The 27271-nt window shown below is 40.0% G+C and overlaps 1 long non-coding RNA gene across 1 annotated transcript in view; it reads right to left on the bottom strand.

Annotated features, from left to right (window-relative positions):
* LOC139592433 (uncharacterized) overlaps positions 1–22132 on the bottom strand; it is a 29305-nt gene extending 7173 nt beyond the window's left edge. Inside the window, exon 1 of the long non-coding RNA XR_011680002.1 lies at positions 21964–22132. This is a non-coding gene — a long non-coding RNA (uncharacterized lncRNA). The remainder of the gene's footprint in view (positions 1–21963) is intronic.
* Positions 22133–27271: the final 5139 nt, after the last annotated feature.

Raw genomic sequence — 27271 nt, 5'->3', positions numbered from 1 at the left:
AATACTTGTGCCTACCTTGGTTTCAACTGCAAACTGACTGAGGATGCCCTTGATCACCTCATCCAGATCACTGATAAAGATATTAAACTGGGCTTGGCCCAACACTGAGCCCTGGGGAACACCACCTGTGACTGGGTACCAGGTGGATAAAACTCCATTCACGTCCACTCTGGGCTCAGCCAAACACAGGTGGCAAACACAGGGAGGCACCTGCTCATAGCAGGGGCACTTATATGAATTATCTCACTGACTGCAGTACACATAAGTAAATGTACTCTGCTGCAGAAGAACCCTCACTGAGAGTAAAGGTGCACATGAGATGTGGGAAGGTGCAATTTCATCCTTGCTGATATTTGAAAAAGCTACAAATTCATCAGGCTTGAAATAAGATTGTATTTTGAAGTATTTTTAAGCACCTGGTAGCACTTGTGTAGTAGAAAGTCTGTCAGCCTTTTTAACATGAAATTATAAACACTTGATAAGATCTAGGGGCTCACACAGTGTACACAGAGTCAAAATGACATGGCTGGCTAGTTGTTTTTTGGTTTGTTTTGGTATTTTCCACTCTGAGTTGCTCCAAAAGGAGATGTCTTTCTATGAAAGAAGAATGGGGACATGTAATTTCTTTCATTATGACAGGCAAAATAATCCTCAAAATGTATGATTATGTTTAAAAAATATTTAATAACCATTGTGCTGTAGCTTAAATGAATCCTGTGCTACATATTGGTTTTGACTGTTCAGTTCTCTTTTCTTTAGTATTTTTAAATTATTTTAAAAAGTATGGGCTTTTTTTTTTTCTCTCTCCTTGAGATATAATTTGGTATCTGAAAAACTTGAACACTAGGTGATTTCAAAGTGACATCTCCTTGCCTGCTGGCAGCTCTCCTCTAGGTGGTCATCTCCACTCCTGCTCCATCCCCTGTGGCTGCCCAGTGCCCAAAGTGCCCTTGGAGCCTTAGCTGGAGTAATGCTGAGGTGTGCAGAGGCAACAGCAAATGTGCAGAAACTTAACAACTGACCAGTGTGCAACATTTGGGTCTGATAAACACACACACTCCAGTTAGCGTTAATAACATCACTCACAGCAACCACCAGCAGGGATCTTGGGCAGGTCCTGCTCCTTCTTGTCACCTTCAGTCCTGATACTGGGTGCACTGGAGACAGTCCCAATAGGGGATGATCAACTGAGATCTTACCCCTCTTCTTCCTGGCTGGGTACTGGGGAGATTTTTTTTTTTTCCTGTTCTTTTCCTTTCACTCTTCTGTCTTTTATTTTTTCTTTTTCATTTTTTCCCCAAGACTTGATTTGTACCTTTAAAATCAACACATTCCATCAGCTTCAGATGCTCCTGATCAATCATTTTGCAGATGGACCAGCCTCAGCATCTTCTGTGCAGCTATTTCTCCCACTATCTTTGATGGCCAACATAAGTGAATGTCAAGAGCAGTGTTACAACAGGTAAGTCCACAGCAATGACTCCCCAGAATACCTTCCTAGAACAAGTAACTTGTGATTTAGGAACTTTCCTGACCCAGAAATTCTCAAGTTAAATGCTCGCAATTAGGAATCCCGGTTGGAATTTTCATACACGTATTTCCCATGCTTTATAGACCCAAGCAAGCTTTTAGCACCTCCAACACATGTTGATGGGGATTTCCATATCCTTCTGTACGGTGTATGTGGCTCCTTTCTTATTCATTTCAACCTGCAATTTTCTGGCTCTACCTAGTGCCCCTCATTCTTGTATTAGAAGGAACTATGAATAGTTTCCAGCCTTTTCCATGCCACTGCATGCTTCAGCATGACTTCCTGGCTGTTTTTTGGGGTTTTTTTCCCAGGCTGTAAAGCCCCAGTCATGTAAGGCTAGAGGTTCATGGCTCATGAAAGAAGAAAGAGAGGAGTGGAAGACATCTGCCCACGTCACACCATCAATGGGCATGTTTCTGAAAGGCTGGGAAATTCCATGAACAGAAAAGTGTGCAGTCTGCCCCAGCACAATGCAGGACCATAAAAACCAGCATGATGAATGCCATACCACTATGCACAGCACAGTGAGTAGCTGTATATGAGCTTTCAAGGGAGTGCACATGATGGGATTTAAATGTCCATCATCTGCTTTCCCAACTTATTGAGGAACCCAGGTAAATTTCCAAGAATGAGGAACAAGGTAATAGAAATTGTATTTGATTAGCAAAGAAAATAGAAATTGTATTTGATAAGCATCCTCTTCTGGCTAAATATTCAGTGATTGCAAACAGTATTTTTCCAAATATATAAATTTCTCATGTTTGGGTTGCAAGACAGGCACAAGTTCGAGGCCACTGGTGTGAGCATCTGCACATGCAAAGTTTTGATATGTATCTGTAAAAGAGACAATGCACACAGAATTCTCATCAGGATGAAGAGACCTTGCCCAGACAGGAATGGAAGGCTGCCCATGTCAGAAGACTCCTACTTGCACACAGTTCCAAATTGAAAAGTGTTTTATATTTTCATGTGAAGTCATACAAAGAACTCTAAATGAGCCAGAATCTCCAACAAGAGAGACAGCTCTTCCCCTTGAAAAAGAAAACAGACATAGGGGAAAAAAGATAACTATAAAGACACTGTAAAGTGTAATCTTTGTTATGGCATAGTGGCTGAACAATGAAAGGTCACTAACATCATAACATCTCATAATTGCATCTCAGACCTTATTGGTGTGGGACTTGAACAACAAATGAGTTTAAATGCAAGTTTTGCTTCTAATTTTCCTTCTTTTTGGTTTTTGGGTTTTTTTTTAAGCCTGCTTTGTGGCAACTCTTAAATCTATATTTCTGGTTTAATTAAAAAGCAGCATAATATGTCACCTTCTATGTGATGGCATGGAAATTAATTTTACAAACTCTAGTTATAAGTAATAATGTTAAGTTTGCACCATTTCATGAATAAAAATAGCATATGCTGCATAGTGAGCTCCGCATACTGGCAAAAGAATAGAAATAGGCAAAGAAACATTTACTATCATTTAGTCTTGTAAAAGAAAAATGGATTAAAACCTTGTTTGAAGAAGGTCAGCTCAGACACCAGCACTTTTCAGAATCAAGACCTCACATTTCTGCCATGTTGACAGATATTTCAGTCAAGGAGAAGTACACACTGAGGAGCAGCTGAATAAAAATATTCCCTCTTGGTCTAAATTGTGCAGTAAACAGATCCCTGGAGTACTCATGCATTTAAAAATTAGTGTTCTAGGCAGATCCCACAAGCAACAAGCAAATGGAAATTGTTTAGTTAAGATAACGCAGCACAAACTTTTGCTACATGATGGAATAATGCTCCCATGTCCACTGTCTCAGATCCTTGGCTCACTCTGATTTTCATTCTGAGTTATATATGCAGACCATCAAAAAACCATATCATCCTATATGCCTTAACTGACATGCAACCTAGATAGCACCAAGTTACAAATCAGCCTTTTTCTTGATTTTTGCTTTGTGGATTCCCAAATGCAGTCAGACAGCTGGAGGACAAATGGCAAACCTGGAAGTATACTCCACTGTGAGTCATGGCTCAGGTAACAGCTTTCTGCCTGGAATGAGCACCCAATAGTCACAAGCACCCTGTCTTTTCTGTTCTGAGAGGGCTGAATGCAGTGCTGCCCACAGGCCCGAGGTTCTTTCCCTTCAATAAATGGAGGCTAAAGCTGTTCAAGAGCAGTGGAGAAAACAAAAAAGCCATCACAAAAACCTGAGAGCCAGCCGTTTATATGAGCAATGGCTTTAGTCACTGAGATGCTTTTGTATGCATTTCTAATGCATTCATTACCATAATAGCAATGAAACAATTCATTTTCTTCCTTTCATTTTACTGTTATGATAATCATTTCTATAAAATAGGAGTTATATCAGCCAATTTCATATAAGATATTGCCCCAGTTTAAAAATGTTACCTATATTGGGCAAGCAAGATCTGTATTTCAGAAATTATTGATCTCCAGGGGGTCACAGCTCCCACCACAACATTACTACACACAGAGAAACACAACCCATTATTTTCTGCAATAAGAACTGGTACACTATGGCAGATCAGCTCAATATGCATTAACTGAAACTCCCAAGAACACATTTTCTAGGGCTTCCCCCAGGATAAATTTTTCAACCAATACTGCATGTCCAGATCAACTCTCTCTGACTCTTGTGTAGGAAAAGTATTTCCCTACCAAGGTTGGATACATGCCAAGTGAGAAAGGAAGGACAAACTTTGTCTTGAAAATATATCTGAGCTCAGTATAGGATCTCAGCACTGTCTTGCGCACCATTCCCACAGTTACCTACGGACATCAGGCCCAGCTAAAAGTATCAAAAAAGCAGTCCACAAATAGTTGTTAGAATACCCCAAGAGAAACAGAATGGGAAGGTATGTCAAGTGAGTTGCCTTATAGTTGTCTCCTCTGCTCATTCTACTCAATATTTTCATTTATCTAGGGCTAAGTGGTAAATGAGAAGTTATAGAGGTGACAAAAGTTGTGGAAGACCAGGACAAATTCTGAAATGAACTGGTGATGTAGCTGTCCGGAATCAACAAGATTAATTTGGCCTGTCTTTGCTTCAAATGGATTGTGAAGGGTTTATTCCTGGCAAGCTATTACAGAACAAATCAATGGGGATAACAATCAGCTAGACAGCTGTGTGCTGGTGAAAGAGCCGGGTGTATAGGAGTCACAAAACTGGTATGGATGCAGCAATCTAGCTCTGCAGAAGAAAGACAATACTCATTTTGGAAAGCATTACAGAAATGGGATGTGCAACAAGACAAAGACATTTCTTCTGTCACACAGAGTGCCAGTGAAAGGTTTCCTCAAGCACTGCATCCTGGCCTGGATTCTTGAACATAAGACAGAGAAAATGCAAGGAAATATGAGCAATAAGAGCAGAAAGAGGTCTAAAAGAGAAAATCTGTAGAGGAAAAAAAAATCTGTGGTAGTTCAGTTTGGAGAGTGAGGACAGAGAAGGAAATGGAAACCTTGCATCATTATAAGGGCTTTTACAAGTCCTTCTTGCTAACTTTATTCAGAGCAGATACTAGGGAGGACTTCTTAGTAGGGTAGAGAGAGGGTAGCATGGTGACCACAGAAGACTATGAACTCTGCATCAGTGCAGGATGCACAGGTTATGTCAATATCAGCAATTAGCAATAGTAGAACATAGACTTGGGCTCTCAGTCATCCTCCCTGAGAAACCATCTGGGTCCATAAGCACTTCCTGTACAGGCCTGGTGTTCCCAGACAGGTTTAATAGGAGCATTCTTGACAGCAAGATAGGAGAGCTTCAAAGTATATTTCCCTGGGCCTTTTGGTCTCAGGGCCAGAGAACTGTGTCAGGTATATTTAATGTTTTTGTACTGCAGTCAACCAGTAGAAGTCTGTAAGAAGGCAAACCCAGCTCTGCACAGGAGGGGTTAGGATATCTTGTAATATCTTGTCTGGTCCTATATGAGTGCAGTTCTGTTTACTTACTATTGACCTTTGTTGCAAAATACAGAAAACTTTGGGCTACAGTACAGTCTCAATTAGATCCATTTTCCAGATTCCTTATAAAGACATTATGAAGCTGACCTTCATACAAAGAAAAATAAGTCCAATATAAATCAAGTCCAGCAGCTCAGCTGAAGATAAACAACTTTTATCAACCAGAAGATGCGGAAATAGATTTATTGTTATATGGCATCACACCATACCAAATGATGCAAGGATATTGCCCTTTCATCATTTTGGAATTCAGAGGGGATAGAGGCTCCACACTGCATCACAGCTCTCAAAAACCAGCCTCTCAGCACCAGCTGTGGGCCCAACTTTATCAGGTTTTACAAACAAAGACAATGTCTATAACAGAGTCACTTCTCCAGCTGTGCTGTGATTGATGGCAGCTTAGCTGCCATAGCAAGGAGCTCAGTGTGGGCTCCATCTGCATAAGCACATTGTTGCCCTAGATGGATTCCTGCTGGTTTGGGGGCACTTAACCTAATCCTGGCTCAGATAGGTCTTTACTGCACCTCCAGTGTAGAAATGGCAGGCAAAAAAGGCACCTCCATTGGCCAGCTGAGCCACTGGAGACAATCACTTTAATTCCTAGAGGGCTCTGTTTCTGAAGGCTCAGCATCAAGAAACACCTTTTATGCATACACTGGGAAATATTTCAGCATGAAGTCAAAGTTTCATCGACATATACTCCTCGCTGTCACCACTTTTCCCTCACACACCAAAGTCCTACTTCATTTCTCCCACTACATCTTGGCATCCTATTTTTTTGGGGATATAGTTAAAAGAATGAGAATATGTAGTCACTGGGTGGCGTAGAAAGTGGAAGATAATGTTGAAGATAATTTGTCCACTAATAATGAGCAAAAAATTCTTCACCTTGCTGTAAGTAAAGGAGCAAAATGCTAAGTGGCATTTGCCAGCCCATCAAATTGGGGAAATCTTATTCAAAGTGCACACTTCCCTGCTGTGAATTTCTTGCCCCCGCTCCTTTCCATATTCATAGAGAGACTCAGTTTAGGCACTTTCAGTCATCTAGTTTTATTGATGCAAAAAATACAGAGGAAACCACTGGCTTTAGTGGAGGTAAAAAGAGATGATGAAGAGCCCCAAATTCTTGAAATCTATCAGTAGCAGAAGACTAATAAAGGCAGATCAGTAAAATGTGCTTTCTGAACCCAAAATACAGTTTAAAAATAGAGGAGAGAATTTGAGATACTTGAAGTGATGTAGCTTTAAAAGAAATCTAGGTATTCTGAGGTGGAAGGTGACTTTGAGCAATGCTTGAAGGACTTCACCCACTCAAGCCTCGGTCTATTCCCTTGTAATCCCACAGCATTTGGTCTAAGTCACCTGAGAGAAAAAAAAAATGTGAGTGTATAATTTTTTTCCTATTCCTCCTGGGCAGTCTGCTGCATAGCTTGAAATCTGTATTTTTGTAGCAAATATAAATTGACCCCCTTGAGCCCAGCATATAGGTGGGACATTTATTACACTGCACCTTTGAGTCATCAGACCCAGACCCCTGCTATCTCCAGCAATCACACTACATAAACAACTTCATAAATCTATCTTGTTCCATATTAAGAATTTTGTGGATGGTTGCCCAATTTTTAAGGTTTTTTTAAGCTCTATCTGAAGAATGGAAACTTCTTCAAACACCCATTTAACATTTATTCACAGAGAGCTCTACCCTTCGGTTTCATGGCAGGGAACCATTTTCTTAGCTTTTCACTCTGTACAGCACTAACCCACCAATCCAGACAGCCTCAAAACAGCCTTTCCAGCCTCATACAAACTTTGCTTTGCCAGAGGGACCAAGCCAAGCTCTTTCCAATTGCCCCCAGCATGACAGAAAGCCTCTGCCCCTCTAAGTGATCTTCCTCTGCATGTACAGCAGCTGGAATCCACCTTTTTGTTGATTTGTTTGCGGTTTTATTCGTGGACTTGTTTTGTTTTTAACTGGGTGTCCAAGGTTGCACTCAGTTTTCCAGAAAGGCTGTAACAGGCTTCATACTTGCTAATCTGCAGCAAAAATCATGAAGCCAGTAGGTTTTAGCCTTGTTTTTCCTTTCTTCTTTAGAGCATCTCATTGAGTATGATTCACCATCACATGTATGTTTCTTCTTTCCTCTCTAATGGCAAATCTCAGGTTTATAATGGTAGTTATTGCTCTAAGTTCCTTTTAAATTTTCTCCCATTTCTGCAATTCCAATTTAAAGGCTCAGCCAAGTTCTTTATTTGATATTCAAATCCTCGTTTGCAGTGCTGGCACTGCTAACTTTTTCATTAGCAGCAGTTTTCCTTGCCACATGATTTTCTTTTCCTATTTAATTCATCGATGAAACCAGTAAATAATAAGAACTTCATCCTATATGATATATTTTCTAATCCAAAATACAATATTGGATTTTTTTTGTGTAGAAAATATATGCTATACAGCTGCAGTACCACCCATCCTACATAAACTGTCTTTTTCTATTTTTCACTTGCCCCCATATCTGATTATTTTAATAAACATCTTGCTTTCTGATGCACACTGGGTTTCTGAATGAGAAGCGCACATAAACATTTGGAAAAAAAAAGTAGAAAGTTCCGTATCTTCATCAACTTTTCTACCCTAGATTGATTTGGGAATATTTTTTGCCTGCTGTATTGAACTGTTCAGTAGCATCAGAGTTACTGTTTTATTGAGGTTTCATTTATAAATGTAGAACCAAGAATAGCCTTTATCATAACGCTGTTTCCTTAATAAAAAAATTAGTTGATGCTTGCTTGTGAACTGAGCTTTGCCTGGATGCCTGAGGTTAAATATCTAGATTCACGTGGAAATCCCTAAATAAGTGTGGCCTGAAGCACAGTATAACACCATTCACTTTGATTTGACTACAGGTGCAAGTTATTAGGTTTGCTGTCCTTTTACAGGACAGGAAGATTTCATTTTGGTGAGAGCTGAAGATCACTGGTGTTTCCACGCTCAGTGTCTGCCTGTGAAACCTTTTATCACTCTTCACTTTTCATTCTCTTTTGGAGATAGATTAGGCATTTTGCTGCCCAGTGCTATGAGACAGGCAGCCAGATACAGGATGTTCTGAGGTTGGATGATTCATGCACACTGAAGAGGAAAAGGCTAGAGACAGTGCACTGTCCTCAAAATTAACCCCCTAACAGCAGATCCCAAAATGGAGCAGAATGAGAAGCACCGAAGTGCTTGTTCATGCCTCTGCCTTCTCTAAGGTTAGAAATGTTTTCCTGTTTAGTTTGAATTTGTTACAATTTTGTGCTTAACAGTGGAAACGTGCTAGGATTTGGCAGCTCCATGTTTTGGAGCACTTTCTTGCTCTGTCCCCAGAAAAATCTCTGAGATAAACTTTTTCAAGCAGGACTGTAAGCATGGAGATCTTCCCCCATAAGATTAGCTTCCAGCCAAAGCAGAAGCTAGCCTGGGACTTCCTGACTAATGTGAAGCCTCCATGAGTTTCCTGTGCTAATTTATTCCTTCCGTTTTGAGCAGCTTTTTAATATTGAGCTCAGCCAGAACCAGGTGGGTGGTAGAAACAGAAACGTGTTTTTCCCTCTCTCTTCTCCAAGGTTCCCTGAATCTGCTGACTAAAAATTTTATTGTGAAGTACTTTGGGTTTCACTCTAAAGTAGAAACAGCAAAGTTTAGGATCATGGAGAAAGCAAAAAAAGAGCAAAAAATTAACAGGCTGAATTTAGAAGAAAATTGTATTGTGTGCTTCATCTGAAGGGGTAGACAGTCAAAAGGGAACTCCGTTTTAATGGCAGGAAAGGGAAGAGAGGCTGGATGAAATACACAGTGAAACCCTGGAAGATCAGTGCTTTAAATTATGAAGAGACAAGTGACTCTCAAATAAGGAGTCTCCACAGGCGTAATCCAAGTCCATTTTTAACCTCCCTTGTCCTTGCTAGATTAAGCAAGTGCTTGGGAGCAACTGGACAGCACGCCAGTAGGAATCTCCCTGCAAACCACTGGAATAAGATCAGTCAAAGAGTTTTAGAGCTAAGTACCACAAAGAAGCTGAGCACCACTGCACTGGGGCAGCACTGCATAGCAGTGTGCATGCTGTGACAGCTGACACAAGGAGCAAGGACTGCTCCCCCTGGCACATCCATTCAGCAGTGCTCTGAGAAGTGGAAAAGCCTAAAGGCCTCTGGGAGCTGTGTGTTGCAGCCATATGAAGGACAGAAGGAAAAGAAAGACAAGAAAACCTCACATGCCATTTCACATAATGATTGTCCTGCACAGGCTGCGCTGAACGCACCACACCTAAGTCTCAGCATTTAAACAGGGCTAGGATAAGAAGAGTGAAGGGGAAGTTCTGTTTACCAGTAAAAAGAGAAAAAAATCCCCAAAATTATAAGCTGACAAGAAGGCTTTCTGCAGTGTGGTTTGAAGTATATTTTGCATTATCTAACATGCCCAAACGCTGACAATCTATTATCGGCTATGGGCAATGTTCTCAGGTTGTGCTGCTCACAGCCTGCTTTTCAGCGGCAAATCTCACCTCTGCTAGCTGCTTTCAGTGGTGTCTGCACTGGGAGGAATAAAAAGCTCTGCAGAGAAGCATTATTTTAGCTTTCTACTATTCTCACCAGAATATCCTTTTTCAATCACAAAATAAAGAGCTTTATGAATCTTTTATCTAAAACTAACTTTACAAAAGAGGAAAATGTATGCACACATGGAGAGAGAGGAATATGTATACATGTGTGTGTTTGTTTTGGGGTTATTAATCTCGCATATTAGGATATATTATGGATGACTAATAGAGTAAAACTCAGAATATGTAACAGAAATAATTCTGTCTGTCAAAGGTATGAGCCTGTAAACTTAATTACAGAAATAGTGTAGGTTTATGCAAGCAATAAAAACCTAACAAAACAAACAAAAACATACAGAAAAGCCCAGAATTTCTCCAGCAAAATCATGATGTCAGATTTCCTCAGTGTGCATATCTGTGTACCACCTCTTCTTTGCCTTTATTCTGGCTGAATTCATAACTGCTTGCCTACCAAATAATGCAAACAGCAAGGGAATTAGAACATCAGGATTCCATGGTGTTGTGACAATTTTGAAACTAAAAGCATCCTACCTGATGCTTTTCTTTTTTTTTTTCCTTCTTCCTGGTCTGCCAAAGTGTGAACAGCAATGGCATGTATTCAGTGCCTCTGCAATGCCTTTTTGGACAGCCTCCCAGAGCCTTGGCCCCGACACGTGTTGCTCGTCCTTGGCTCTGACCTGTGAGGATGCATCTCAGCTGGGAGCTATGGTACTGCTCCCTCAGCTCTGACAAAGCCCCTCTGCTTTCCAATCAGAGCTGATGTGCCAACACTGTCTCTAAAAAGCAAAGTATGTGCACCTCACGTGATTTCCCTTCTCTTCCCACCTCTCCACTGCCTCTGGGGCTGGGCAAGGATTAGAGTTTGCTTGGGCACCAGTGAAGCACCATACTGGAGACCTCGGTCTTGGCTGAGCAGTTGTGTACTGCAGTAGAACAAATTTTTGGCAAGTGGTAGACGTGCTTACCCCTCAAAAGCTGTGCTAACAGCTTTGGTTTCTTCACTGGATAGTTGGGCTTGATGCTTTGCTATTAAAAAAAAGCACATGCCATTTATGTAGGCTAAATAGTACGTTGAACTATAAAAATCACACAACTTTAATGGATATTCTCTGGGGATTCATTGTTCCACCAGGTGAATAGAATCTAATTAAGAATGAAAATTCAGGAAAAGTGAATGCAAAGTCACATGGTCATGTGTCACCTTAGAGGAGAGGTTTGAACATGAGAGCAACTAAGACGTATGGAGAACTATCATAAATATTTATATAGCGTTGCAGAAATAACAGGTGTGTTATAATAGGCAAAGTGTGCCAAACAGGTAGAACCTCTGAAGAGCCAATCTCCAAACAGTGTAAAACAGAGCAACAGTATCTCTGGAGATGGGATACAGCACCTGTTACCCTGAAGTGGAAGTGCATCAGGCAGGATAAGTCAGTGCACTAGAATCCCATGTGTATGTTAGAAATTGACTGGATTTACCACATGTGTACCTCAGGCAGAGCCTGCTGAAAAGACAAGCTTTAGATCCAGAGCTCCAAGCCAGGAACAAGATTATCTTCATAAGATATGGGGTTGTACCCATTTTCTGTTTAGCATTTTCTAGGTGAAGATTTAATGCAGATTTAGAGACACAGATCAACAAAGTATCTCTGAACCATGCTGGGCATCTACCTCTCCTTCAATCCTCTTCTCTGTCCTTATCTAAACTGAATTTAATGCATCCTTTTAACAAGACATTTTGCTATGAAGACATTAAGAGTTTAAATAACTTTTTTTTAAGAAGGAAAAAAGTATGAAAAATACCATCAGAACCAGCAGAAATGCTATCAAGCATCAATTCATCAGCATGCTGACCTGTTGAAGGGAACCAACCCCAAGACGCAGATACTTTGGAAACACATGGGTAATGGTACCCAGGAACTATTTTTCCCCTTATGGTTTCATGGCAAGCCATAGTAGGCGTCTCTCAAATTATGTTAAAAGCCCGTAGAGAATTTGTTGGTGAAAGTTTTGATAGGGCTTAAAGCTGACTGGAGCTCACCCACAAGTCTAGGAGGATTAGTCTTTTAATTTTTTTAAATAGAAAGTTTAGTTTAAAATATTTTTTTTCCTTGATTTTTACCTATTTCATCTGCAGAATGACTAAAAGCAGCTTTTTTTGCATATGCCATCAATATTGTTCAAGTGACACATACTGCTGTGCTACTGCCCTGAGATAATGTGCTGCTAACTGGGTACCTCTGCGTTACTGTCATACCTTGCTGCTCACCACCAGCTGAGTTGCCTGAGCTAAAACAACTCTGCCTGATAGTAAATTTGTCTGTATTCTTGTATAATTTCAATTACATACCACCAGTTTATCATAACCTCCTTACACTAGTAAGCAAAGTGACATTTACTGGTCGTAAATTCTAGAGCTTAGATGAAATAACACTTTAAATAGCAGTTGGGTCTTAATGCCCCAGAGACAAGCATAGAATCATAGAATAGTTTATGTTGGAAGGGATCTTTACAGGTCATCTATTCCAAACCCTCTGACATTTATAGGTCATCTGATCCAACTCCCCTGCAGGGATATATTCAGCTAGATCAGGTTTCTCAGACCCCCCATCGGTCCTTGAATATTTCCAGGGATGGGGCATCCTCCACCTCTCTGGGTCATCTGTTCCAGTGTTTTACCACCTAGGTTGTGAAAAAATTCTTCCTTTTATCTAATCTGAATCTACTCTCTTTTAGTATAAAATCATAATCCCCTGTCACATCACAACAGGGCCTGCTGAAAAATCTGTCCCTATCTCTCTTATAGGACACTTTAAATATTGAGAGGCTGTCGTGAACGGCGGAGGAATTGCCTCACACAATATGCGTGAACAGCAAATCCCAAAGTTTATTGATAGCTCACACATATTTATATTGGTGTTAATGAAGCTTATATATATTGCAAAAGCTGAGCTCATTATTGGTTAAAGCACACTTAGATCAACCACACCTACTTCTATGCTCTAATGATTATTTTGTTTCTATGTTTACATTCTTATAGCTACTCTACCTAAGCTATCTTCATTTTCTGGCAAGCGATTTTCTCCCCCATCTTCCCGTTTCAGCGAAGGTCACTGTGACCTTTGTCAGTGATTGGACACTGGTTGCTTAATCCCCAGCTTGTTCCCCCTATCCTTATCCAACGGTATCACATCGAAGTGGCCTTTCTCAGCTAGCCAATTATCCACAAAGCTCTCCACAAAAGGCCTCAATCAGGTCTCCCTTTTGATGTATTTGCATAAATGACGTACACCTTTTCCAGTAAAATTCCCTGTGCTGGGTGCATCTTTCCAATCACTTTGTCACCAGGGCCAGTAGATGTGATGCTATCCAGTTTTCCACTTCAGCTATCTCAAGGTTTCACATGAAGTAAACAATGAGAATATCTAAGAGGAAAAGCTGGATAGTTTATCTACTCACTCACCAGGAAGAGCCTCTTGCACTATGGACACAACACATATGACCTCAGCCAATGGTAATTCCATTACCAACACTTGTAAGAAGCTCATGAGAACACATTCCTTTTTTCCCAAAACTTAGCTCAGGTATTTGTGAGTCATGGAGGAACTCTTCTGAGGCCAGGGGTGGGACCTATCTCCCTCAGGTCTCAAAAAGTTAGTTTCCAAACCCTCAGCTATTTTCACTGCTTTCCATTATAGGCAGCTGGGAGAAGCAAGCACATCCAGGGAGAAATTAATCTCCTCTGGAGGTAGTTAGTTAAAGTAGGTCAGAGAGATTGCATGTGTGGGTTGCTCTTCAATGAATGTAGTGGAAGCCTAGAGCAATCAGTAGAGAATTAGACAAGTAAACCTTAAATATCTCTACTAAGATGGGAATAAATTTGCCCAATATTTTTCTGTCAAACATAAACAGCTGCTACAAAAAAAAAGAAGTTGTGCTCTTGGTCATAGTTTCATGACTTGGCTTGTAAAACATGCCCTGCTCCAGGGTCTCCAATGTCCCCAGAGGCTCCTCAGAGTGTTATGGTGGGTAAGTAGGTCAGCTCTCCTGCTAACGTTATACCTCTCCAGTGATAAACCTTTTGTTTCTGCAAAAACAATGTTTAAATGCTACTTCTCTAGCATCTGTTTGGCCATGATAGCAGGAGTATGGCTTGCAGTATAATATTTGTCCTTTTTAAATAGATCCATTAATTTATTCCCTGTACAGGAAACCTTTGTACAGATTCACTGCTGGAAGAAAATAACAGTTGTATAAAGGACAAATGCTTCTGAAAGGGCATCTTGTTTTAATCCACATGCTGATCACAATACCTATGTTTCTTTTCTGTTTTAGAGAATAAGCATTATAGAAAGTGCATCTAAACTGTGAGGATTGATGAGACTTTTTGGTGTTGTTTGTATAATATTTTCCCAAATGAAAACTGTGATTTTATGTTTGGTAAAGCAAATTAAGTAGAAAGATGAGATAGAAACAATTTGGAGTCTTGAAAAATCAAAAACTAATTTTACACCACTGTTTTTACCTAACTGCTTCACTTTTACTATTCTCACCAAAATATCCTTTTTCAATCACAAAATAAACAGCTTTATGAATCTTTTAACTAAAACAATCTTAATTGTGGCTTTGTCTTTATGTATAATCCCTATTTGAAGATAGTGATAAATGACATTATTGTAGCCAAATATGAGAACTTGGCTAGTAAAATGATGGAGTTCTACTCAACAGACATGAAGAGAGAATGTATAGCTTATCCTCTAAGAAAAGCATGATATTATATTTATTCAACTTCTGTCTTATTTTCACCTTACAGTAGATTAGATCAGTCACATTTTCTTATTTGCAAAATAAATTCTGAGAACAGGTACATTTTTTGATTACAGCTTGAAACTTTTTCTTTCAAAAGTCTCAGTCAGAGTTAGAAAGGCCAATCATTTATGGAAATATCTGTGAAACAGTTCAAGTCATTTTGATAAGTTACATTTTCTAGAAGAGTGTTTTCCCTGAGTTTAATGGCAAGGGAGCACAGCTTGCTGCCTTCAGTTCAACAGGACCAGCTGGCCATTTTCTCTCCTATTAAGTGAATTGTGGGCATATTGCAGGCATGAAGACTGCACACAGCAGTTATCACCAGCTCCTCACTGTGTGTCAGCATATATTCCTAGATTTCACTCCATCAACAACATTCTTCCCTCAGGTTGTTTTTTTTAAGCTCAGATTTGAAAAGCCTGTGTTGATCTAGCAAAATTTGACACCATTAACTAACTTGGAAACTTGAGCATCTTTAACTGTAACTTTGAAGTTAAATGGCACTATATTTTTAAAAGTACATTATATTCAAGTTCTTAATTTAAAAAGACAATGTTAATGTTTTTTCTGCTTACGATAGTGTCAGTAAAACATATTTTAAAATGTATTTGAAGAAATTCTCAAATTTTATCTGAGTATACAGATAACAGTCCAAGTAAATTGCGTTTTCTAGCATGTTGAGGGCCTACTAAGTAGCACATTCCAAGACTGGATAATATTTTGATTACAGCGATACTTTTATCAGCAAGGACATTTTATGGTAGTACCAGATGTTCACCTGACCTTATCTGGTCCAACCCATGTCCAAGTTGTTTCTTGTGACAGTTCTCTGTGACTCTGGGAAGTTGTGACTCTCCTTCCCTCTCTCTGTGCTGAGATAAGCCATGGTTTTAATTCCACATCACCAAAGTCATCTTTCCAGGAGGTCTTTGGTTGAATACTTCACTTAACAACACTTGTAGCCATTGAGCTTTTACATAAACACCAAAGCTAACACTGATATAAGATTTTCTTGGCAATACAGTACTGAATTCCACCAAAAGATACCTCCAAAGTTCTCCACACACAAAACCATGCAAGCTGTTTTTCCCACAGTTTGCAGCATCCACATTCCAGAGAAACCCTAATTCCAATAAAGCTCTATTATTATTGTATAATCAAAATATTTCTCTAAACCAGAACATTTTTCAGATCTCTTCTGCACATGTCTTTAAATCATCCAGACCTTTCTCCACCTTCCCAGTCTGATCTTAGGCTCAAAATGATTTATGTTGTTATTCTGATGACAAATACTACAGCAATGAGCCAGGGCATGGATATATTTCAAGTTGAAAACCAGGAAGGAATCATTAGATACGTGAAAAATCAATTATTTGAACAAAACCACAATCATGAATGAAAAGAAAGAAACAGAAGAGAGTCAATCAATTTTAGTGACTGACAGAAGCAGTAGGATATAAGTACAAACTTATTTTTTCTATTTTGTATTTCTTATGAGAATGCAATATGCTTAAGAAATGTGTCAGTATATTTCAGTGATATACTGTAGAAGCTGTCATGCAGAAGAGGAACCCATCAGCAAACAGGACACTGGAAGTAGCAGCTAGGGAATATATTTCAGTGTTTCAGACCAAATGTGATAGAAACTCATGTGAGTAACTGAACTGACCTAATATGGTATTTGTTGATATTTCAAGCAGCTGTTGTCCAGTTTAACCAGTTCTTATATACAACCACTCACAAAAGCTGATGTCTGTCTGAACAAGTACTTGGAGTATGTCTGATCTTCATACAGATACTCTACCCATGAACAACTGAAATTTTTATTTGTTACTCAGCATCTGCCCTTCTGGTGAGACTGCTCTGATTCTCTGATTGGAGGGCAAAAGCAAGTTCTGGATGATACAGGTGATCAGAGATGATGGTAAGGACACAGGGATCATGTCACTAATCACTCATCTCCTTTAGAAAAATTGGCAGAAGAAAAATTTCCTGTGCATGGAAATAGAATCATATTTTTCTATCAGTCATAAAAGCTATGATATAAAGTTATGTGAATAAAACGAAGGACAGAAGTTGAAGGATAAATCAATAACTCACACACATCACTCACTCACACACTGCTGTCTATATAACACCAAGAGAGGGTTACATTGAATTTTCAAAGGCAACTGAGCTTCTTGCTTTCTGCAGCCAAGGCTAACGTTCCCTCTGGCAGGGCTTTTGGCCAGGGTGGGACATTGAACTCTCAGTCCCATAAAGAACACTTCTATCTCTTGAGCTGAAGGACTAACATCTTCCCTTATCAATGATGATGACAGCAGGCACATTAAAGGCTCTATCAGAAATTCAGTGCTGATTCTGGCTGGGGCAATTGAAGCTGACACTGCACCCGCTGCACTGACACTGACACTGTTCTCCCCTCCCTCTATCACACCTTCCTGCTCCACTGGGGCACAGGACAGACATCCAGAGCTTGATTACCAGAGCTTACAGCCTCGTAATTTAGACAAGACCACTGCTTTAGATGTTTCAGCTGAGGTACCAGATGAAACAGGACAGCTGAGTGCACATAACCTTCTACCCCTGCTTGAAGAGGATTACCTGCTGTAATACTGATCCCCACCATGGCTTACTTTAGCAGGGAACATGTGACATCCTCCGCTCTTATCTCCCTTCTTGCTGCTTTTGATTCCCAAGTGACGTCCAGGGGTCATGGAATTAGGTGTAGTAATCAACATGGCTTCCCATTAAACCAAAGTATACAAAAGGTGAGAGGACATAGCAGTTGAGCAGAGGATGGCTGAAAGCTCCCAGTTTGGTACAGGCAGCCTCACAACAAATCTCCAATGTGGAACAGATATATTGGTGCATCAAGCAAACATGAAATATTAATGCACCTGAAAAGAACAAGCGATGACTGACAGGGAATGTAGCAAACAGTGCTGGTAATTTCTGCACCAGAAAGAGAATCTCAACCTGTAAAAAGACACATAGCAGGGTAAGGAATTGTGGAAAGTCTTCGTAGGAGAAGACCTAAAACTGCTTGTCTTTCTTGCACTAGAAGAATGAAGGCTGAGAGAACAGGCACCTGGTTGCAAAGATCAGGGAGGTAGGAGGGCTGTCTAGGTGAAAAAACAAGTACAATCTGATCCCAAAGAAATGTAGCCTGAAAATGAAAAGATTGTAGCAAACTGCAAGCACTTTAGACATCAGCAGTGTACTCAGTCTCCATACCTGATCCACCAGATGTTGTCACTTGTGCTACAGATATCCATGTGCACTGGGAACTGGAGGGAGTTCTACAGTCCAGAATCAACATGGTTGTCCTTAGGATTCTGGAAAGACTCCAAAGCTTATAATGGGTATTAGCAATGCCATTTGACTGGGGGATACCTGTTGTTGTAAGGTCCTTTAAAGCTTCTTTTACAGCCCTGCTGTTTGGGAAATGCTGTGTGCCAAACTTACAGTAACCCTCAGAACATTTTCCAGTGCAGTGATCAGTTTAAGGCTATGGTTAAGAACTAAGCAGTGGGGTGGCAAACTTGGCTCTGATATTATTGTGGAATTAGGATCCTCCAACACGTATCAGTGTAATCACCCCAGATTGCCATCAGTGGAAAAGAAACAAAATTTTGTGGGTGTACAGCTGCAATCATTTAACTTACTGTCATGCAAGAAATACAGGCAAGTGTCAAGTAACAAAGACATCATGTGCCAAATTATGATCTCCTTAGCACTTTGGTGACTTCAGTGGACAAGAGCAGGGTACAAAAAAATTGTGCTTATTCCTGATTTTCACCTTGACCAAGAATTATTTATAGCTACCAAAGGGAATTTAAAATTCCCTCAGTCTGAGAAATTCCTCACCAATAGCATTTTGGAAAAGCCCTCTTGTCTTTTTAGCCATTTCTTTATGAAGGATTTCATTCCAGTTTTTAAGTTATCCCACGTATCTATAGGTAGGAGTCTCTTAGAATCTGTGCTCTGCAGCATTCACCTGTCATTTTAATGGCCTACTTTTCAAATGCAAAACTGAAAATTGAAAAGAGCTGAATTTTCTGGTAATAGGCTTCATTTTCCCAAATGGTATTATGATAGATAGATTTTTTTAATGGAATTAACAATACCTTATTGAGGACAGACATCGAAATTTACATTTCCATTTACAGAAAAATTTACCAAAGAACCCTAATTTCAGGAGGGAGCATATTGTACTGAACTTGTAAGTAACTAAGATACAGTAAGCCAAAGAAATCATGCTCCAGAAGAGGCAAAACTGAATAATCTAGTATACTGATAAACCACAATATTAATACATTGAGGTGATACATTAATATAATTCACAACATAAGAAAAATAGTCTGCTAAGTCCTGTACAGTTTTCTGGTGTGTTTAAAGAGGCTCTTTGGAAAGATAACAAAATATGGCAGAAATACACCACTTATTTGAAAGCATTGTGTTTTGCAATATTGCTCTCCAAGGAAATTCTGTTCTGTAAATTTTGAGCTCGTCTCAGAGCCAGAAGGCCCAAGTTGTGCTGGCAACTCCACAACTGTCCTTGACAGGAAAACTCATTTTGCTTCTCATGAATACGCTTTGTAAGCAGTCACCTTTCCTCCATCTTCAAAGAAAGGCTCCCACCCTTATTCCATGAGTACAGTCATCTTGATCTCTGCATGCATAATTGCTGGCTATTCCAAGACATTAGAAAGAAACAAGCAAATTGCTGCAGAATGGCAAAATTATTTAAAGATAAATGGCAGATCCATAAAACCAGGATTAACCTGTAGTTGGATACTTTTGATATTGCTGTTATTCTGCAAAAATGTTCAGTAAGCCTCTACCTGAACACTAACTTGCAGGATTGTTGAGTAAGAAAAGCAGTAAAAACTATTTGAAAATCTTATTTAGGTACTGAATCTTTTTAAACTGCCTTTCTGGGCAGTTTGGTAATACTGTCAAGTTGCATTGTTCTTTTGCTTTAAAAGGAAAGTAGGAAGTCAAAAGTAATCCCAGAACTGCAGGTGACTTTTTCAACTGGCACCTGCACTAAATTCTTTTCAAGTCTCTTGCCAGATGTGCAAAGGTAAGCAGCATCTCAGGAAGAATAGTTTTCCTGGCAAAAAAAAAAACTGAAAAAAAAACCAAAAAAAAACCCCAAGAGTTTATTTTGTGGAATACATTCTACCATTCTTTTAAGATGCATTTTCATGTCTCTTTTAGAAGCCTGTATGTTCAGTATTACCATGTGATGTACTGCAAGTCTCTGCATGATTGTTCCACACAATGAGTGCCACTGAAATTAAAACTAGGTTCTGCTGTATCTGGTTTGAAAGTGAATATGATATGCATTTGCCACCATTTAAAATTATTTCCTACTTTTATTTGCCAGCATGTTTGTCATCATATTTTCTTTTTTGATCAAAAAGGAACCCTTTGCTTCTCAGGGCCAGACCCTCAGCTGAGCTAGTCACTCAGCAGTACATATTGGCAAGTGCTGACATTTGAAGTGCCCCTGCTGGAACATTATTTGACTAATAGAGGTGAAACCTAACACTTTGTACTTGGTGCTATAGTTCAGGATCCTTTCAATTATTTTAATCCCTGTTTGTCAGGGCTTCTTTGGAAGCAGCTTGTTGTATTTTCATCTCATCAGCACACCTGCTATTTCCATCCTTGAATATATTCTGCAGCCCACCCTGTTCTCCAATATCCTTCCCACATTTCTTCTTTGCTTGGCTCAGCAAAAGGCTTGACCCCTTCTTCTCCCATCAGTCATTTCAGCAGTCCTCACTAGGTCCCTACTCCTCAGGCTATTCCCCTCCTCCTGAGGATCTTCCCTCAAAGCAGAGGATATTGAAACAACAGTGATGCTGTGTGTGTGACCTCGTTTAAGATCTCTGCCCTCTGGGTTTTCCCCTCTGAAAAAAGATTCTCTCTTATTCTTTGAAGGTTCATTAATATTTGCACAGTTCTTTGTCCTTAACTAGCACACTGAAAGTGCCAAGTAGTATCAAAAAGTGAGGATTCCAGCCCTGGTGAGGCACAAAGTAAATATCTGTTAGATCTTTTCCAGATATGAAACATTAAACCTCTCTTTTGTCTAGTGAACCGAAGTGCCCTCTTAAAACTCCAGTTTTGCCTAGGAGAAAACCAGCTGGCAATGGAAATCCCTTTATCCTTCTCCTCACAGCAAGTTGGTAGGGGAGCAAGTGAATCTCAAGCCTGTCCCCATGTTGTGTGGTGGCACAGTGGACTCAACCTCCAAGGAGCTGGGCCTGAAACTCCTGCCTGGAGCAAGTGCTGCATGTGAAACACACTGAGGATGGAGCAGAGGCCTGCCTGGGCTGTACCCCACAGCAGCTGCCCCAAGGAGACCTGCCAATCTGCACTCCCCTGAAGTCTTTACACTAGCAGCAGAGAAATCTTGTGTTCCTCATGTTAGAGCCATCTCACAACACCTTCATTTACCTCATGCCTGCTTCTGTAGGTACCTGACTTCAGCTCCCTGATCAGCAGCCATCTAATCCTGTAGGCATCTGACATCTGCAAATGCAATATTGATTTTTACTGATGTTTACCTATTTCCCTAAGCACTTCTGGTGTTGATACCAGAATTACTTCAGACTGCTTGTCTCTGGCAAAGAGATGAGAAGCCCCTCTCTAGCTCCATTCCTTGTCAGCATCCAAATCATGGGTATTTGGAAGACTATGTCTTTATAGGGTTGGCTACAGCACTGCTGTGAGGGAGTTACACCCCAAAAAGGAACATGAGTTCAGACATGCCTCCTCCTTACACATTTCCTACTTACTGCCTTTGGCTCTCTGCTCTGAGCAGGCTGGCCTCTCTCCATCCCAGTATGAGCAGCCTTGTTCTCCCACTGAATTTCATCAAAGCCCTGGACACCTGCATCATGACAAAGTGAAATGACACTGTGTTTCTGTGAGACATGCTTGTGACTGAGCTAAAACATTTTCTGCTTCTGTTCTGGCACTTACACAGCTAGCCTGTGTCACACCCACAGCCCATTTGGATAACTCACCTCTGGAGCCCCACAATGCCTCACAGGTGAGCAGGCTTAGACCACCTCGTGCTCTGGAAGCTCAGTGCACAGCCATGCAGCTTTGTTCAGCCTGGTGCTGCCTTGTAAGCAGCAGGAGGAAACTGCAGACACGTTGTAAGTGGCTGGCTGACTCCCACAGCCACTGAGCATCAAAGGATTTTTCCAAAGGAAGGCAGCACTGAGGGTAGCAGTTGTGTTTGCTCAAATGCTTGGAGAAAGCTGGCACTAATTTTGGACCGAAGCCCAGAGAATCTTTTTAATGAGTTGCAACTTGCAATATGTCTGATCTATGGATGAAAGCACATCCGTTACAGGGAGTAATTGTTAACAAATTTTTTTCCAAGAGAGGTTTCTGTTACAGTAGAGTCTGTCAAAAAACTAGGACCTTCCAACCTCTGAGGCTTTGAGCCTCATTATCAAGGGGGGATTTGCTCAAGTGTCTCCTCAAGAACTGAGGCACACCAGCCTACGATTCTCCCAAGAATTATATTCAATCATCTCTGCCTTTCTTTCAGTTATAAACTTGGCTGTTTTCCTGGAGTACTTCTCCTTCCTTCTCCCTCTCACATTTTCTAAATCCTCAATCCAAACACGTTTAAGCAAACTTCATGCTTTGAAGGAAAGCAACTGGCTGCAAATCAACCGGTCACCGTGTGGCCAGCTCTGTGCCAAGCTGTCTGTCTGGCACAGTGGAAGGGCTTTACATGAACCATTTTACTCCAGGAAAACTATCAGGTGGCTTTGGGGCTTGCCAAGGCTGCTGCTTTGTACAAATTTGAGGCACTGATACTCACAGCTGGAGGTCACCAGCTCAGAAGTTTAATGGGAATGCAGTGTCATACCCTGGTCTTGGATGTGATCTTGCAGCAGGGATCTGGTCCCATGGTCAGGGTGAACCATCCTGTTCTTGCCTTGCCCTGGACCCACCTCTCTGCCTTGGAGTGTATGGGAAGTCTCTTAAACCATCAAAAGTACAGCCATGCTGGTAGAGTTCTGTATTGTTTCTTTTGTGGATGAAATAATATTATTGCATTATCTCCTCTAATTTTCAAGATTCTTGGATATAAATATCTGTTGAAGAGCATATTGTGCAAGCTGCTCCTCCTTTACTGTTCTTCCCCAGTGTGGTCTGCAAAAAGTTCTTTCTGTGTACATTTTTTGGTAATCATTACACAGTGTCAATCACCCTTACTACACATCTGTCTTGCCTTTCCTCCACCTTCACCTGTGCTCCCAGGAGAACTGGATGCATTTGACAGACAAGCAGGAGATCAGCACACAACAAAACAGCCATACACAGCACAGTGACCACCACAGAAAACAAGAGAATAGATTAACTTTCTCCTGGAGTACTTTTGAACAAGAACTTACCCAGAGTAAATGGCTGCTCATTTAGTTGCACTGCTGAGAATATGTACAACAGCTGCAATAATTCCAGTCTTCCCCTGTTTTAGTAAGTGGGAACATCCATTTCTGATTATAGTGATAATGATCTTAGCCCTTGACCAGGTTTATCCTGAGTCATTTGCTAGTTTCTATTATTTGCATGCAAATAGTGAAAAGCACTTGAACCAAAAATCACAGACAGTTCTCTTCCAAACAAAGTTTTGTGTCTGTCCTATCCTCTAGAGCAGCTTTTCCATGGATTTACCCTTTTTCCCTCAATCAGACATCTGCACTGCACATGTTTGAGCTCTTTGTAGTTGCCCACATTCTAGTGTAACTAATCCAGAGACTTTTCTAATGGCAAACAATTTTCTTATTGTACACATACACACACACATACAAGACTATATATTGAAAACAATGACTGTCTTGGTAGATTTGCAAATTGCATGGAAAAGCAGCATATAGGGAAAAAAACCAAAACAGACAAACAAAACCTAAGACCTTGGTCTATAATATACTTTTGTTTGTAAGTGTTGAAGTCATTGACTACTTTCCACCAATTCTGTTTGATAAAAAATTATCTGGCAAGAGTCTTTCTCTGAGTTACAACAGTATCTGGTCCCGTTCACTTATTAAAATTGATAGCTAATGCTTTGCCTGTTTTATGGTGCTCTAAAGAAATCATTTTCACCACTGAATGAAAATCATTCCTTGGGTGCACATGAGTTCATACTTGACTTTGCATGCAGAATTCTGAACCTGGTGGAGCTCTTCATATGGAAAACAGTTCACAGCCTTTCATGGACTGGAATAAGTCTGCATGTACACAAAGGCTTGGGCAGTTCCCATTTAAAAAATAAAAAATGAGAAAAAGAAGGGTACTTCTTTTTAGAGTACTTCATTCTCATTTGTTTAAACTTAGTGAGAATGGAAAAGGACACATTTATCTGGAAATCATCTTGCTGGCAATCTCTACTGTAAAGATGAAAACCAGCTTGATTTTCATTACATTTTGTTCTCCCTTGAACAGCAAGATCTGTTCCATGGGCTTTGCTGCAGAAACCTGGTGGACACGTAATGCAGCACTGACCTCAATTTATTTATTTTCCACCTCCATTTTTTTTTTCAGTGAAGCATGACTCGTGTTTAACTGTGCTATTCATACAGTACCTTATTTGGAACTTTTTCCTACCTGTTACCATGTACTGTAATTCATAGATGAGTATGTGTAAGGGGTTTCATTGTGACCCCTGGTGATGATACAAAGATTTTGTCACAAAGAGGTGTTTCTTTTGAATCAGTTGAGACATTTCTGATAATGAAATATAGCAGTGATATCCTGTTCTTCCATTTCCTAGGTTTGTGGGTTATGGCGCATGACATTCTTAGGGAATTGTTAAATGCCATGAGGCAGCTTCTTCCAGTCTCATACAAGAAAGAGCCACTACCTTTTCTGTTGTCATGGGAGTGGGAATTTCTTTTCTTCTGTCTGGATTTATGTTCCATCCCCTTACACTAATCTCTCTGAAAATCCCTGACTTTGACATCCATGTAATGATGTCGATGAGGAAACCACAAAATCAGAAAAAAAAAAAGCTTCCAGTCTCCATTGGGAAAGCAGGATTGATTTTAGGACATACTTGTCTCTGGTTTATTGAAAACCAAATTTGACTGGTAACATCTTTTTCATGGTCATGGAAGCAGAAGTACTCACTGAAGGAGGTGGCAGAGAAAAGTGAAACAAATGTTTATTTCTGGAGAAAGGCATTCAGCAGGGTGAACTGAGCAGGCAGCAGGAATTCCCATCCAGGGAACTAGCAGCATCATCCACCTCTTCATCCCAGACCACAAAACAACCTTCCTTGCCCAGCTGAGCCCAAAGGAACAAAATAGCTGGGTTTCTTCCTTTTTGTGGTCCTGTGTCAAAGGTTCCTCTCAATGTGCAGTGGCTTTGCATCCTCATTTCTCCTGTGATGGGATGGTCTGAAAAGCTGCAAATGGTGCAGCTCAGCACAACCTGCTTGGTGTCAGCCTGGCAGGCACTCATGGCCAGCCCAGAGCAACACCTGAGTTGTGATTTCACAAGAGCAGTCACTCTGCACAGGTTCCATTGCTCCCTGTGTACCCACAGCTGGAGCAGCGTATGGGGAGCAGCAGGGGAGACACAATGGCCACACTCTCACCTGAAATCCCTGATCAATTTTTTCCAAGGAATCAATGTTATTTATAAATGTAAAAAATGTTGGGTTTGTGGTCATGGGGGAAAGGGATGGGACAGCCAGAATTCTCCCCAAATTGTCTTATTTTTAAGGAGTTTTCTTAGCTCTGATTCTATCATCATGTTTCTTTCTTGGTTGTAAGTTAATCTTATGTGATGAAGGCTGGATGAATTTGGGTTCCGGGACACTCAGCATCACCAAATCCTTTCCCACTGATAAAAAAATCTACCAATATCAACTGAAAATACGAACATTCATGAGGGAAATGTATGCAGTATACTGTACAGCATATTTAAAAATTTGTTTCTCTGCCTCTAAAAATATATTTTGAAATAAAACAGTGTTGTGCAAATATGCATAAGCACATCTTCTACTTTCAGGTCCTAGATAATTATTCAGGATTGAGTACATATCATAGAAGTGCACAGAAAGGAAAGCCAAGAAGAAATTTTTCAAATACATTTAAAGTTTACTTTGCTGAGATGCTGACACTGATATAATGAGACAGAAAATGTCAACATCTTGTCTTTTTGAATTAAGAACTTGATATTTATAGGCTTTAAACTTAAAAATAAAGTCACATCTTCAAACTTTCAGTTAAAAAATTCTTATGCTGACAAGTTTTAACACTGCAAAACTTTGTCAGATCAACAAAAGCTTCTCAAATCTACTTCACCCTCCAAACAAAAGGGAAGCAGTCAGAGAGATTGTGAGCAGAAAGAAAGGTTTAGGAGGGAAAAAATGATTTTCCAATATTAGAATCTCCTCAGGTTGATAGGGAGATTATTTTAAAGTTTTTGAACAGTGGGAACTGTTGAAAGATAACTTTTCTGAAGGCTTTTCCTAGACAAAAATCAGAGAGAGAATAATCTTTGGCAAGGTCTCAAACAAAATGGGGTTATCATACATAAGCACTAGGTAAATATCTCCTTTAAAATGTCCTTTGAAAAAAAAATCTTTATCTTTTCTTCCCGCAGCACTTCAGCTCTGATCATACACAGAGCTGCTTTATATCAGGAAGGGAGGAGTTATGAATGATTATGTGGAATACTTGGAATTTTCCAGAAGAAAAAAGTTTTATGAGAATTATTAGAGGTTCCACAATTAGTACAACAATTTCTGTTCTCATCCTACAGACTGAACTGCCAGGTTAAAATCATACATAATTAAAGTTACAATTAAAATCAGAGGTTAATCTGTGCCAGATTTTTATCATTTCAGAATGACACCGTTCCTCAGCTGGAAGGATTAATTCTTTCTATTTTGTTTTTGTTTGTTTGTTTTGTTTTGTTTTGTTTTTCTAAAAAAAACAACATTGCTGAGAAAACCAAGATGTGTCCTCCAATGTCTCTTATCCCTGTAGAACTGACCTTGCTGGTTCTACTCTACAAATGAGCACAACCAAGATCTTTTGCAGCATATCAAAAAACTTCTGGCAGACAGTGAAGTTCTTTGTATCCTTTATGCCAGTAAAGCCACACTGTGGTCAGCCCCTGAGGTCTGTAGAAAAATGGTAGTTTCTCCTTGTTCTTTCTGTGACTTTTGGCCTCTGCTTTGTTTTTTTGTTTTGCTTTGCATTTTTGCTCATTATCACAAGAAACCCCACTGACTGAAAAATTGTGTCAACAGGGTGTAGAGTATTGCAGCTTCTGTTAACAAGCCAGGTTGTATATACAATA

The sequence above is a fragment of the Agelaius tricolor genome, unplaced genomic scaffold, assembly GCF_023055355.1.
Source record: "Agelaius tricolor isolate 1412-34295 unplaced genomic scaffold, bAgeTri1.0.p SCAF_1, whole genome shotgun sequence".
Classification (NCBI taxonomy): domain Eukaryota; kingdom Metazoa; phylum Chordata; class Aves; order Passeriformes; family Icteridae; genus Agelaius; species Agelaius tricolor.
The sequence above is the reverse complement of the archived record's forward strand: the minus strand, read 5'-3'. Positions and strand labels throughout refer to the sequence as shown.